General features: G+C 38.1%; 1 protein-coding gene across 17 annotated transcripts in view; it reads right to left on the reverse strand.

The window, feature by feature from the left end:
* AGPAT4 (1-acylglycerol-3-phosphate O-acyltransferase 4) overlaps positions 1 to 15,444 on the reverse strand; it is a 1,412,586-nt gene that overhangs the window by 671,852 nt on the left and 725,290 nt on the right. The window lies entirely within an intron of this gene.

Below are 15,444 nucleotides of genomic sequence, written 5' to 3' on the forward strand. Positions count from 1 at the left end.
CTGCTTGATTTGGGTGCGGAGCGCTGCAGGATATTCAGCAGCATCCCCGGCCTCCATACACCACACGGCATTAGCACCACACCTCCGCCTCTGCGCTGTGACAATCCAAAATGTCTCCAGACGTCGTAAAACCACCCCTGGGTAAGAAGCACTAACCTACAGCTGTGTAAGAACATTATAGCCATGTGTTCTTGCCTCACACCATATCACTAAAGAGAAAAGTCGGTTTGCATGGAGTGTCAATTAAATTTTATGTAGTCATAGTTATACCCATAAAAGTATAGAACTGGCCTTAAAAATATTACTTTTCTCAGAGGAAAAGAAATATTCCCATTCAGCGAGCTAATGAAAGGCTTGTTCATGAGTAGTTTTGTCAGATGACTCCTGGGATGTTGAGGCAGACATACCAGTCATAGAAAAGATTAAATACTCTTTACGTATGCTTCGTATAGCCAAGACTGATGTATGTTTGGAGAGCAAAATATAGAGGAGACAAGATCAGTAAAAACTTACCTACAATATGCTCTTTTAGTTAGCAATTCAGAGCCAAAACCTTAGCTAGTATTTACTGTGTTTGCTATGTGACATGCACTCTTCAAATTTTATCTCATTTAATTTTTCAGACCCTTTTGAAGAGGTTCAGAGAAGCTGGGGAACTTGCCCAAAGAACAAGGCAATTGTTCTAATTAGAGGTGGAACCGGGTTTCGAACCCAGCATTCTTTCTCCAGAGCCTAAGCTCTCCATCACAGTCTCTGTTCATCAGAGGCTGACTCGGTTGGCATCACTGAGCATCACTGAGTGGCTCTAGGGCAAATCAATCTATGCTCAGAAACAAATGTCAATGGAAACTGGGAAATAGGAAAATCAGACATAGTGAGAGACTGGGGGAGGAGAGAAAATTCTGTGCCTTCTGCTAGTCTCATTACAGAACAAGCTTGGTGTAAAACAGACATTGCAAATGGACAAGAAGCAAGCTGTAGTGCTAAGGAAGGCATTCCAATATATTTATGGGAAAATAAACTTAACTAAGCCGAGTTTTCAAGACAAACAAAAGGCTAATTCCACCTATTTAGTAAGTATACCAAAAAAAAAAAGGTTCAGAGAATGAAGTTTATTTTTTTTTTAATTTGCTGAATCAAAATCTCTTTCCATATGGACTTGGTGTTGCAGGAGCCGAAAATATCATTCCAGAAAGCCAGATTAGAGCTGAACACTGACAGTTCTGTGAAAGCTAATGTGTATGATGGGATCATCACACTCCACGCATTTTATCATTTTCCTAGAATACCGTTCTGTATAAATTCTGTAATAAGAGTTACTTGTGATAGAGCCACTCTAGCTATTATCTTACTGATTTTAAAGGACACTTAAGGAAACTTCTGTGGACAATCTTAACTTAAAAGTTCAGTATGGGCATCTGGTCCAGGAGAACATCTTGGCTAGCTCTTCCATGCACAGCTCCCCAAGACGCCTGCACACTGGACTCCATGACAATGCAGAGGTTTGATTCCTTAGACCCCTGTTAGGAGGACACGTCCATCAACCAGCCAACATCACACTAGTTTCCTAGCACAGAACTGGAGTGAGACAGCACCCTACAGCACCCCGTCTCAGTTCAAACATGCAAACCTCTGGAGTAGCAGAGGCTCTAAGAGGGACTGGCAAATCTGGGGGAGATTGCCCATTGCTAATAACACTGAATACCATTTTACAGTTTACCAAGCACCTTTACACAGATTTTATTATTGGACTATCACCCCAACCCTGACGGTCCTTTTAAGTGGGTATTATCAGCCTCACTGGATAAAATGGTAGCTGAGGGGTGAATGACTAGCTTGTAATTAAGTCCCAGTCTGACCTTAATTGTGTTTGCTTTCTGCCCCATCATGCCACCAGGAGACAAAGGAATCAACTCAGTGGGAAAGTCTTCTCAACTCCTTTTCCGTCCAGGCTTTAATTCAGCTATGCGGATCCATTAACCTACGCATTCCTCTTTTGTAGAGGATTACGTTAACTTAGTCAACACAGGTTTATTATGGACATAATTTGAGGTTAACCTTTGAAATGATCACTGGGAAAATATATTTGTAAATATAACAGCCTTTAAAAATGGGCATAAAAACAATTCAAATTAAGGAAGTCTAGTTGACAACAAAATGTAATTCCACATGCCAGAAGCTCATGGAATTACAAAAAGCTTAAGATGTTAATATTGATACCAAGTCCTTGAACAGTGAAAAGGCACAATTAAGGAGATACAGAATGTTTGCATTTAAGAATCAGTGAATTATTAGTTTACTAGGGTGATTTATGAGTGACACTGTTGATTATTTGTACTGTGGTCAAGTTTTAGGCTGACAATAGTACTTCTTGTAAGGCACGTGGATCCTTCATCGCTTCTCATGCCTCTTAAACCATATGGGTTTTGAATATGAAATTTTGAAGTTTGTTTCCTAAACTTCTCTTAAGATACATTTTCATTATGTAAATATATTTTATGTTTTTTAAAAGTGATCATTTATAGCACATATAACAGTAAAAATTTACAGTAGTTTCTACATGAAGTCAATATCATGATATTTGCAAAACAATGTGAATGATTAAAACTTGGATTTTCTTTTGCAGCTATTAGCATTGTGACAGGACTTGCATTTTATGTAAGAATGTCCGGGTGTGTAAGGAATATGGTAGTTCAGACTATTTCTGCTCTCAAAACTGTATATTATTCCACTGAATGGAGTAAGTTCTTGGTAATCACATTACAGCAATTACCAGAATAGGTTAAATGTGATTATATTTGTTAATTCTTGTCCAGAAACATGTATTGTACACTCTACTTTCTAATACTGTCCTAAATAACTCTTCTCAGGATTCTCAGGTTCTTTTCACGCCTCTTGTCTATGGCTTGTAGGGAATACAGAGTGGTACCACGTAGATCCCGTTTCAAAGGACTTGCTGCCCAGCTGCGGGGCGTGCGTTCAGCAGGCGCGCCCAGCCCTCAGCTCCTCCAGGATCTGCGTCAGTGACCGTCCAGCAGCAATGCCGTGAGGCTGGGCAAGGCAGGAGCTGAAGGCTCGGTCCGACTCAGCCCTGGGCGCTCTGTGGGCCACACTCACTCCAGAGCGCCCCATGCAGCTGGCCAAACTCGTTCCTTCCCTTTCCCCTTCACAGGCCTTGGTCTCTAATGAATAAGTAAAACAATCTTACACATCAACTTCTGTTTCAATTTCTGCTTCTGAAGAACTCAAGCTGCTACATGTCCCCTGTCACAGCTTTTACAGTAGCCACATTTAAGATGTTAAGTCTCTACTAAAATTTCTAAAGCTATCCTATTAAAGAAGTCTTATCCTTCCCAAATATATTTTGGTCACCAAGGCCCAATTTCTTTTACAATCACTTTTTATACAATCACATGCCCACAAAATTCCTCCCGTTAATATCAAAATTCTTTTGCCCTCGAAACTCAAAATATTTCCTCTGAGTGGAGACTTAGGGCCAGATATTCCCGATTGGATTAATGATTCATTTCTAAAATAACTATTTATGTACATATATTTCCCCAAGGGGAAAAGGATTATTAATAATAATCATTACAACTGATGTGCTGCATTTGAGTAGAGATCTAAAATTTTCAAAGCGTATTCACAGAAATTAACTTACTTGATTTTAACACCACCTCAGGAATTAACCAAGTTTAGGAAATGAAGGTCAAAATAACTGATGTGCCCCAAGTCAGATAATCAAATGCTGGTGGATTCAGGGGGCCAAGCCTGTCCTGATGACCCCCTTCCTGGAGCTGTCTGCACCCGATGGTGCCACCTACACACGTGCACACCTTTTGTGAAGTGTAGTGCATTTATTTCTACTATCTCTGAGGAAATGGGGTAGGGATCATAAAATCTAGGCTTCAGAAATTAGAACTTTGGAACTCACCATCTGAAGCTGAAATTGCAAGGCCTGACGCACTTAATCCTCACAGTAACTCTGTGAAAACGAGGAGGCACTCTTCTCATCTGGAAAGATGGGGTGAGGAGGAAAGTGCCGCATTTTGGATCCACACAGTCTGTCTTCAAAGAAAGCGCCCGGAACCACTACACCACCCGCCCACCTCAAGAGTCCGGAAGGCCATTGGAGTCCAACTAAAGACCCCACAATCTTAAATATGAAAAAAAAGAGGGAAAATGGGAGGGGAAGAAGGAAGAAGCAGACTAACTCTCCTTTAGCTCTCGGGGATAAATTCTGCAGTAAGGATATAAGAATTTAGGGAATGCTTTAAGACCACTTATGCAATAATACGTGTCTGTAAATAACTCTTGGATTAATGGTCTGTACATATTTCTGTACTTGCGAGCGTGACACAAATAGGAAAAGCCTTCCCCAGAAGAGGTATTCTGAAAGAGATGTGCTTTAAGTTAAATGGGAAAGTGAGGCAGAACGGGGATTAGTTACTGTTAGCACAGGGGGCATGCTGGAACAATCAAGGATTGCTGCTCACTGGGGACAGAAAGTCAATCTGTCTTGCTTGGAATAAAGTGTCTTTGTCAGAACAAGGAATCAGTCAGCCTGTGGACGTAAGAAAACCAAATGCCAACCCCTTACCTAGCCGGTAGGCAGGCTGCTTTTCTAATGTTGTTTAGGAACAAAAAGAATAATTCACTTATCATTGGGGATTCTCACTAATGAGCATGGAGAACGATGCAGGGACACCCTGTCATATGCCCTTGTTTGTGTATAACACTAATTATTATTATCTATACTGGGCCCTCCCCAAACCCCAGTGGTTCTAGCATCACAACTTGGGGTTAATCTAGTGAAGAGAGAGACAGATTTGTTATGCGAAATTCTGGGAAACGTTATGATTTCATCTTGCATGCCAGCATTGGAGAATGAGGGAGCAGCAACTCAGACTGAAGGGTGGAGCTTAATGAAAGTTGAGCCCTCTCTGGATTGCAGCAACTGTCACCATCCCCTCCCATTTCATTCTTTTTCATATTCAAGTTCATATTTATCTCCCAATAAACAGTGACACATGACCTTGGAAAGGAGGAGGGATAGGGTTGCAAGTGTGACTTTTGGGTCTCAGCTCACAGGTGTTTACCTGTAAGAAGTGATGTGCTCGTGTTATATATCCTTCCTATGGTCTCTGGGCGCTCGGGTTACCAAATGTGGAGCCACGGAACCCCTGGTCTCAGAGGCATACATAGGAGGATGATATGACAAGATACACCCAAGACAATCCCAATATTTGCTTTTGTCTGTGCATCCTGTCTGATTTAGTGTTTATTCTAGATTTGTCATTATTCAAAGTAGTAGTATCATTATCAGCTACATTCAATAAGCTGGACTGGTTTGGGTACACATACACACATACTTCTGTGTTCTCTGCCACTGTCTCATCTAGAGCATGTGAAGTACATGTGTCCGTCTGTGCTGGGACTGGTCTGAAGTCTGAGAGATGCACAAAGCCACCAGGCCAACAGTTGGTGGGATCAATGGAAATTGCAGGAATTTATAGGTTCACTCTACATGAAGTATGTGCAGATAGAAGACAGACAGTACAGAGACCACGGAAAAATAGTCAGAAGGCTTCTGCTGCAGGGCTTTTTGTCACTTATTAATTACAAATCTAGAACAACTGTTTACTGTGATTGTTGGTATCAGTTACTTATTTTGGAATAAACCCTTCCAACAGTTACATGTTAAAAGAAGTAGTTTAATAGGTTAATATGTTAAAAGAAGTACATGTTAAGTACATAAGATTCTAATACTAATGCCAATGTGTGGAGGCTTCCCACCACCACCAAACAACGATCCGACGCCAGCTGAGGGACCTGCAGTTCGTTTCTGACACTATCTACCAGGGGATAGCATCAGGTTCTGCAAATTAAGTGTTCAGCCTTACAAAACTACCCCCTCCCACCTTCAGATGCCAACTGCAACTCCAGGTTGTCACCTGGGATTCTGACCCGCTGTTATAGATTGGAAGTTCCATGACCCCTCCTTCAGTTTCAATAATTTGCTAGAGTGGCTCACGGAACTCAGAGAAATATTTTACATACTAGATTACCAGTTTATTATGAAAGGATAGAATTCAGAACAGCCAGGTGGAAGAGAGGCAAAGGCAAGGTATGTGGGAAAGTTGGAACTGAAAGTTCCAACCTTCTAATCACAAAGGTTGGTTCCCCCGGCAACCAGCCCCCATTCTCAGGTGCAACCCAAAGTAACCTCCTTAACATAATGAAACGCACCATTGTTGCTCTCAGCACTTAGGAAATTCCAAAGGTTTTAGGGGCTCTGATGGGGGACAGAGAACAAATATTTCTTATTATAAATCACAATATTGCAGTACAGAATTTCTCAAGAAAGTTAATGATGACTATTTAAGTTGCCTAGGTATTAGTCAACATTTTCTATCTACCAGAGGGGCTTTTAAAATATCACTGACCAGACAAAGACTAGAGACACAAACCTACTGAAGAAGCATCAGCATCTACTACAAAGTCTATAGTTATTTCAAGAATACTATGCACAAAGAATTCAATTTCACACATGCAGCTCTGAAGGTACATTTACATATTATTCGGTGAAGTGTGACTTTTCATTTAGATCAAATGACTAAGTTAATTTACTCAGTTTTGATTCCAAGTTTTCTTGTGCATATACAAAAAGTTAAGTGATAGCTGTCAGTGTTAGCTTGCTTAGCAGAAGAACTTCATAAGGAGTTAAACTGAATAGTTTTCTGTCAGTGTCACTGTCTAATAAAAATGGAAATCCTGTTAAATCCAATAATTGTTCCGTTTTTCTTTTCACGTAATTCATTGACTCAAAGTAAAGAGTCTGGAAATTTATTCTCTTGATGGTGAAATATCTGAATTTATTGTGAATTCTAGTGCAAATTCAGTTTAGAAGTTCCACGCTGAATATGTTCTTAAAGTGATGATGTGAATATATATTTCAGTGGAATACAGCCTTATGGTTAAAAACAACGTCCTTATTAAATTTAGGAATGTGTGGAACATGCTTGGAAGTAATCATCGGATGCATCTAACTCATAATTGTGTTCAAACAAGCTGTGATATTCTACCAATCAAAGCAGAAGCTGTAGTTGTTAAAATTTACAAATATTTTTATAAAGACAGTAACTGAACCACAAAATTGTGACAAAACAGACTTTGGATACAAAAGCATCTCTGTTGTCTCTCTACAGCTCATTATCAGTCCAACTTTTAGGCAAGTTTCAGCCTTGAAAAAACTACCTTGTAAATCAAGTCTAGTGTCAACTGAAGGGTGGCAAAATATGCCAACCCAAAATGTGTCACTTTGGCATAAGAATTATTTTGAGCTGAAGCCGATTGAGAGGGAGCAGACATAAGAAAAGCTCTCTGCCCTCCCTTATTTGCCTAAAAGCAGGACAAACATTTGTCAATGTATCCCCCTCCCCTTTCTATCAAGGACAGAAGTTAATCACTGGAGACAACTTTAGACACTTATCAGCCCAGAGGGCACCAGAGGAGTCTATACAGCAAACTTTACTAACTAGTCCTTACCCTTCATTAGTTCCACCATATATTCACCCGCCCACAATCTGTTCCCGTAGAAGTTCAATGTCTCCTTCCTTTGTCTTGTCGCTTCTCCACAAATTCATTGTTCTTCAGCTAAGGGGCTACAGAAGCCCAAGTTCTAACCATCTGTTTGAGTTACTCATCTCTGGGTACTCCCATGTGTATGTGTGTTGCATGTGCTAACAAATTTCTTTCTTTTCTTTTTATTGTGTCTTTTGTCAGAACCCCAGCTGGAGAACCTAGAAGGGTAGAAGGAAAGTATTTTTTTTCCTCCCCTACACTACAATAGTACTAACTACTTTACAAGAGTCTTCTAAATTTGTTTGCGTTTTGTTCAAAATCAATTAGCAATCGTTAATCAAAGTATTCAACTAATGAATGTCCCAAATCTTCAGCTTTTGAAGCCTCAAGTAACAAAAAATCACTGGAAAAGGTTTGCGAGAAGACATTGGAACTAATCCCTGTAAAAGTAGGGGGGAAACTGATAAGATTAAATGATGAGAACTCAAATGATATACTGGATTTCCATTCTGAAATCTATAACTGAACTTTTGGAATATTTCAATTGGTGGGAAGAATTTTACAGTGAAACTCCTATTTTTAATTTGTAGTTTCCATATTGATATCACAAAGAAGTGGAATTGAGAAAACTGACTTTGCTGCATCTAAATGTGGTAGAACTTTCAAAATATGCATAAATAAAAATAACTTATTTGGCAAGTTCTGTTTTGTAAAAATGCTTGTCAAAGAAAGGTTCTCTGAGTGGAGCAAAAAACAGTACTTGGGATAATATTCTGTCAGAAATATTTGCTCATTTTAATTAAAAACATGTTAGAATTGAGATTACTTTATCAAAATCTTCTCTGAGCTTGCTGCCAGTAGAGGTAGGTTTCCTCAGTTAAAATATTATGATCTGTAGAGAAACATCCATTGGAGGCATTAACAATTTTAAATGTTTTAGTCACACCACAACTGAAGAAGACTTTAGGCACCTGTTTTTTTTAGTTAAAAAAAATACAAACATACGTTTTAAACAAAATCGCTCAGGAGGAGGAACTGGATGGAGACGGGTAATGACAGCACCAGGTGTCAGAGTTTAGTTTTAGGGTCAAGGGTCAAGGTTCTTTCCAGGGTGACATGAAAGGAGGAAGGGCTTCAGCATAGCAGGTAATGTCAGTATCTAGCTGGCTGGATGTAAGATAGCAAATTAGCCTATGTATTTTTAAAATGTTGTCTTGGTCAAGTGAAACAAATCACTGGGAAATCTTGGCCTAAAGAGCTAAGTTTGGGTCCCTGTTTCATAGCAATGACACCGAGAATGCACTGAAGTTGCAATGTCAAGTTCTGCCTTGCCTGGATGAGCCCATCTCCACCACACTACTCATCTACAAGCCTGTGCAGCTGACACTGGCTCTCCCTGCATCCGACTTAAAAACATGTTTATCTCAGCTTGAAGCCCCTGAAACAGTTCCTTGAGTCACAGATGAGCTCAATAAATATCTGTTGCATGAACAGATTGACTTTTAAGTTCTCTCTATAAGAGAAGGAGGCATTAAAGACAATAGACTTCTGAATAAAATTGCTTTGCCCATGATATTGATATTATAGGATGCTGCCTTCTGTGTTCACACTTCTGCACATCAATGTGTGGGTGTGATGGTGTAAGGACTGTCACAACAGCACATGAAGCAGCCCTTAGTGCTGTGAAAATCTACGTCTAGACCTAGAAACCCTTGAAATTCCATTCCCAGTGTACTTCAGATGCCAAAATTGAGGCCATGTTTTCTTTGACATAGAATTTGTCAAATTAACAAGAAACAGAATCAACACATCATGACCCTTACTTCAAAAAATAACTTGTCTGCTCTGCACGTTATTGAGACTATTGCTTATTTGGTTGCAAGTAGCTCTACAAGCTGTGAAGCCACAAAGGACAAATCTGCAAATACCTAATTCTAAATGTCATGGGAAACAAGAACTATGTAGATGATGTATATAGAGGGTGAGGTAGATGATATCATTGCTTACCAATAAGAAATATCCCAGCAGTTTAAATTTTCTGAGGATAAGAATCAGTGCAAATATTATTTGCAATACACATAATTTCTTTCCCTCCACAAGTTTATAATGAATTGCTAATTATAAGGATAAAGTTGCAATTAAAAGCAAATGCACAAGTCACTTACAATATTTTTCTAAGCAAAATTAGCTCTTTAAAGACTCTGTGGGCATTTATTTCCAATGAAAATGGACCTTAAAAGTAATGGTCGGCTGTCACCAAAGTCCTAGTGAGGGCCACTTGGATGCTTTAGGAATACAGCCGCTTCTTAACATCCACCATCAGAAAATGAACTGCTTAAAATCCAGACGGTTACAACATGGAAGGTTGACCTTAATAGATACGAAATTGGTCCAGAAGGATTTGCAATATCGTCCTAGTAGTGCCAGCGGGGGCTGCTGTGCACCTGCAGCGACAGTTAAGTGAAAAGGTGAGGCTTATGAATTTCATGCACAAGCACCTGTAACATCTCCAGGAAACCCCGCTGATGCAGCCACTTGGATCTGAAATCTACAGGGTTCACTGCAGGAGAAATGAAGGTCACTGACTGACATTAAAACTGACATGGCTCACATTTCAAAGTCTCAATGTTGATAAAATACTTCTTCTGTTTTTATAAGTAACTGACCCCAAACAATATAGCTGAGTAATCTATCTCCTACTAGTAGGACTCTGAAATTTGGTTTTCTCCTTTATTTCTAATAGTGCCTTAAAACTCTCTACTGATTTCTGATTAATTTATTTTGTTTAAGTCAGTTTGGACAATTCCATTAGATTCAGAAGGGATTTTTAAAAGTAGAGAGTTCCACACAAAAAGAATTTGTTTTCTGTTTGTCACACTGAATAAAACAGGTTTACTTTAATCCAAACCAGCAAATATTTATGTAAATCTCTTGGATGCAAAGACTTGTGCAGGACACTGTATCAATAGCATCAGTCAGGTTTGCACATCAGTCAAGCTTGGACCTCATCCTTCCAGCAGCCTACAACTTAGAGTAGACAGACATGTATACAGCTGTTTTCTTCAACTCTTACTGGTGTTCAAATTGTCTTTGTATTTCACTTTACTGCTAGTATTTTCCTTTTCACATTCAATCCTACCTTCCAACCTCACCAGATAGCTTGCCTTTTACTGTCCAGAGAAAACTGGGACCATGCAGGGGGTAAGGTGTGATGAGAGAAAAACACACAGGCCTTGATGTGTAGGTTGGTTCAGCCAGTTCCTCGTGGTAAGACCAGGTGTAATTTTTTAAATGTCTTAGCCTCAACTTCTTCATACGTAAGATAGACGTTCAAAGAATTTGAAATTAAAGAATTACAAGTCATTAAGCATCACCTTCGAATTTCAAAGGAGGCAATGCAATTGCCTTAATGTAAGGCTTTACCCACATGAAGGATTCTCCTTTCTGGAAGGGTTTATAGCAGCTCTCCCTCAAGACTCGATCAGACTGAGGTGTGCCACACTTTTTCAGGAAAGAATCTCACAGCTTAAGTAGAGAGATCTTACTCCAATGGGGTCTGGGCACAGTGTGAAGTTACTCGTTTCAAGCTAGAAGACATATCTTTGAAGTTTCCTCTTTCATCTTAAAAAGTTATGATATTCCATTCTACTATAGAAGGTACTCCTGTTTATTCTACTATCAATTTGGTATTCTGATTTACCTTTCTCTAGAATGCTATGTAAGATGGACACTCCAAGATACTCCCATACTTAAAGGGAAGTATTTTTTGTTCCTGGCATGTTACATTACCTAGGAGTATACATACTATTTGGGTCAGATAGGAGAAATATATAGATCTGTATGCTCAAAGAATATCACTGCTGCTATGACACAAACACACACACACGATTTCAAGGATTTTTCCATTACAGAAATAAAGCCACTTACTGAAAAAGTCTCTGTGATGACCTAGATGGGTGGGGTGGGGGAGTGTGGGAGGGAGGTCCAAGAGGGAGGGGATATATGTACACATACAGCTCATTCACTTCACTGTATAGCAGAAACTGACACAACATTGTAAAGCAATTATACTCCAATAAAAAAAAAAGATTTCAGTTAAATCCTATGTGAGTATACCTGTAGTCTCTCACAATGTTCTTCAGAGCCTGATGATGAATCAAATCATACGTTTCCATCTGACACCAAAATGTCAAGAAACGGTAAAGCTGATAGAAGACAGCCATTAAGCAACATAAAAGGAACTTCTATATAGAATTGACAAGAGAAGCATAGACATAACAAATGCATTCAAAGGGAACATAACTAAGATACCCATTTCTCAGCTCTCTTTGTTAAATCAACAAATGAATTCATACCAAAATACTATCAAATCATAGTCAAATCACTCTCCCCCAGGAACACCAAGAACAAGTCCAAACAGACTTTCAGATAAACCTTTACTAATCTCCAAGCCCAAGTAAATCTTTTAAGTGCGCAATCCCAGGCATTGCTCCAGTAGGCTGAATGAACCTTAACACAAATCTGAACGCAAGAAAATTATTTAAAAACATTTATATCAAACAACAATGACATCGAAAACATAAGGCTTTATTGGAAGGGTTAAGGAAAATTACAAGGTAGTAGTGCTTCTTAGATTTAATGTCCTACTGGGAAGTGGACTATAGAACATAAGAAAACATAAGACTTTATTGAAAGTCGAAACATAAGACTTTATTGGAAGAGGTAAGGAAAATTACAAGGTAGTAGTGCTTCTTAGATTTAATGTCCTACTGGGAAGTGGACTATAGAACATGTTTCTGGAAGGTGAAATTTTGACTATAAACATGGTTGTTTTTTAGTCTGTCTTCGGTTTTGGAAACCAGGAATAATGAATAAAGGTGAAAAGTACAGGGACGCACTAGGAAGCTTTAGAAGAAGCAAAGCTAGGGAAGGAGGGTGGTGATTTTTTTCTTTTTGCCAAATGATATCATGGTAATAATTTTTCTATTTTGTTATGTTTTCAAATTTTATATTTTTAAATTTTAAGAAGGCTCATTCTGTAAAGTAAGATTCACGGTGCAGAAATACTGTTTTCCCCAAACCTACCTGATATCAGGGTGAGCCCCAAGATATACACACTGGTTGGGGAAGGAATACAATCTTACTTTGGCATTGCCCGTGTCATTTTTTGTGGCTGAATATTGTTATTCCTGAGTGCAATTGAGGTATCCAGGGATGTGTTGAACCTTTCTGATATAATTTCTATTGTAAATACTTAACAGTACAGCTATTATACCTTCAAGTGCTGTAATTTCTGGTTTTGGCTCAAGTTTTTGCTTTTGGCTCGATTCACTATTTACTCATAAACCTAAGACTATCAACTGATAACCTCAATTGGATGAAGATCAAGCCACTACTGTAAATAAGGAGTGGGGACCGCAAGGCTGGATGGCAGATGGGAACCTGATGGCTCACACAAAACCTCAGGACGTTTTAGCCCTCAAATAGTTCGCTTTTATCTTTAAGAGACAGGAAAATATTTTATATACAATATAAACTCAAAAGACACAAATCACGTACCTGAATTAAAATTTAAGCCTAACATCTGGAAATGAATAGCACATTTATCTTATACATTTTTCTACATATTACAACCACATATGTGTCATTTGGAGGCCAGTATCATTGAACACCTCATTTTTTATTTCTGCATCTGTCAGAAGACAGGACCACAAACAAGTGCTTTCTCAAATGATACTATTGATTTATAGGCTGTGAACAAGGATTGTTTCTACCTTTTGCAGTTCTTCAGAACCAGTCAGAGCCTTACAGTTTACCTACTTCAATTCTTGGATTTTATAAGGAAACTGAAGGCTTAAGAGATTGTTACATTGCTAGATCAAAAAATTAGCTTAATGGCATTGGAGTTCCTTGAATATGTTATTATACACTTGTAAAGAATCATTAAAAGAGAGAATTATTATTAAGAAGGTAGATGAAAAATGCCAATCTCTTTTTATACAAAAGTACATGTTTGTAAGCACAAAAATAAATAAAATTCGTACCTTGCTACCAATTCTCTACAAACTATTTCAGAGAATAGAAGCAGGATAAATGCTTCCTAATTCATTCTAGGAGGCCAGCATTACCTTAATATCAAAACCAGACAAAGGCAATACAAGAAAACTACAGACAAATATCTCTCATGAACATAGAAGAAAAATTCTCAACAAAATATAGCCAATCAAATCTAAAAATGTATAAAAAGTATTATACACAATGGCCAAATGGGATTTATCCTAGAGTTTACAAGGCAGATTCAACACTGAAAAATGAATTAATGTAATCCATTACATCAATAGACTAAAAAGAAAAATCACATGATAATATCAATAGATGCAGAAAAAAAATCTGACAAAGTCTAACATACATTCATGATAAACACTTTCAGTAAAGTAGGAATAAGAGGGGGACTCCCCGAACTTGATAAACTCTATCAACAAAATATCTACAACTAATGTCATACTTAATGTAAGAAACTTGAACTTTCCCACTAAGATCAGGTACAAGACAAGGATGTGCTCTCTCACTATTCCTTTTGAAATCATACTGTAAGTCCTAGCTAATGAAATAAGGCAAAAAAAGGAAATAAAGGTATACAGATTGGAAAGGAAGACAAAAAACTGTCTTTGTTCACAGATGACATGATCATCTATGCAGAAAATACAAAAGAATCGACAAAAAAATCCTGGAAATAATAAGCACTTATAGCAAGGTTGCAAGGTACAAGGTTAATATGCAAAAGTCAATTGCCTTCCTATATACCAAGAATGAATATGTGCAATTTGAAATAAAAACACCATTTACATTGGCATCTGAAATTTGAAATACTTAGGTATAAATCTAACAAAATATGAAATAAGATTTGTATGAAGAAAACTACAAAACTCTGATTGATGAAATCAAAGAAGAACTAAATAAATGGAGGTATTCCATGTTTGTGGGTAGGAAGACTCAATATTATCAGGTTGTGGGTTCCTCCCAAATCAATGTATACATGCAATGAAATTCCAATCAAAATCCCAGCATTATTTTACGGATATCAACAAATTGATTTTAAAGTTTAATTGGAGAGGAAAAGACCCAAAATAGTCAACACAATATTGAATGAAAAAGCAAAGCTGGACTGACATTACCTGACTTCAAGACTTACTATGAAGCTATAATCAAGACAGTGTAGTGTTGGTGAAAGAATAGACATAGAGATCAGTGGAACAGACAGAGGGCCCAGAAATAGACCCTGATCTTTGACAAAAGAACAAAGGCAATACAATGGAGCAAACATATTCTTTCCAACAAACAATGCTGGAAAAATGGGACATCTACATGCAAAAATGGACCTAGACACAGACCTTACACCCTTCAGAAAAATTAACTCAAAATGGATCACAGACCTACATATAAAACACAAAACCATAACACTCTTAGAAGATGACACAGGAGAAAACCTAGATGACCTTGGTCATGGTACAACTTTTTAGATACAACACCACAGCCACAAGGCATAAAAGAAATAATTGATAAGCTGGACTTCATTAAAATTCAGAACTTTTGATGTACAAAAGACAATGTCAAGATTATGAGAAGACAAGCCACAGACTGAGAGAAAACATTTGCAAAACACACATCTGATAAAGGACTTATCCAAAATATACCAAAAATACTTACAACTCAACAAAAAGAAAACAATCTAATTAAAAAATGGGCCAAAGGCCATAACAGACACCTCACCAAAGAAGACATACAGATAGCAAATAAGCGTATAAAAAGATGTTCCACATCATATGTCATCAGGGAAGTGCAAATTAAAGCAACAATATG

Source organism: Stenella coeruleoalba (assembly GCF_951394435.1).
Source record: "Stenella coeruleoalba genome assembly, chromosome: 12".
NCBI classification, from domain to species: domain Eukaryota; kingdom Metazoa; phylum Chordata; class Mammalia; order Artiodactyla; family Delphinidae; genus Stenella; species Stenella coeruleoalba.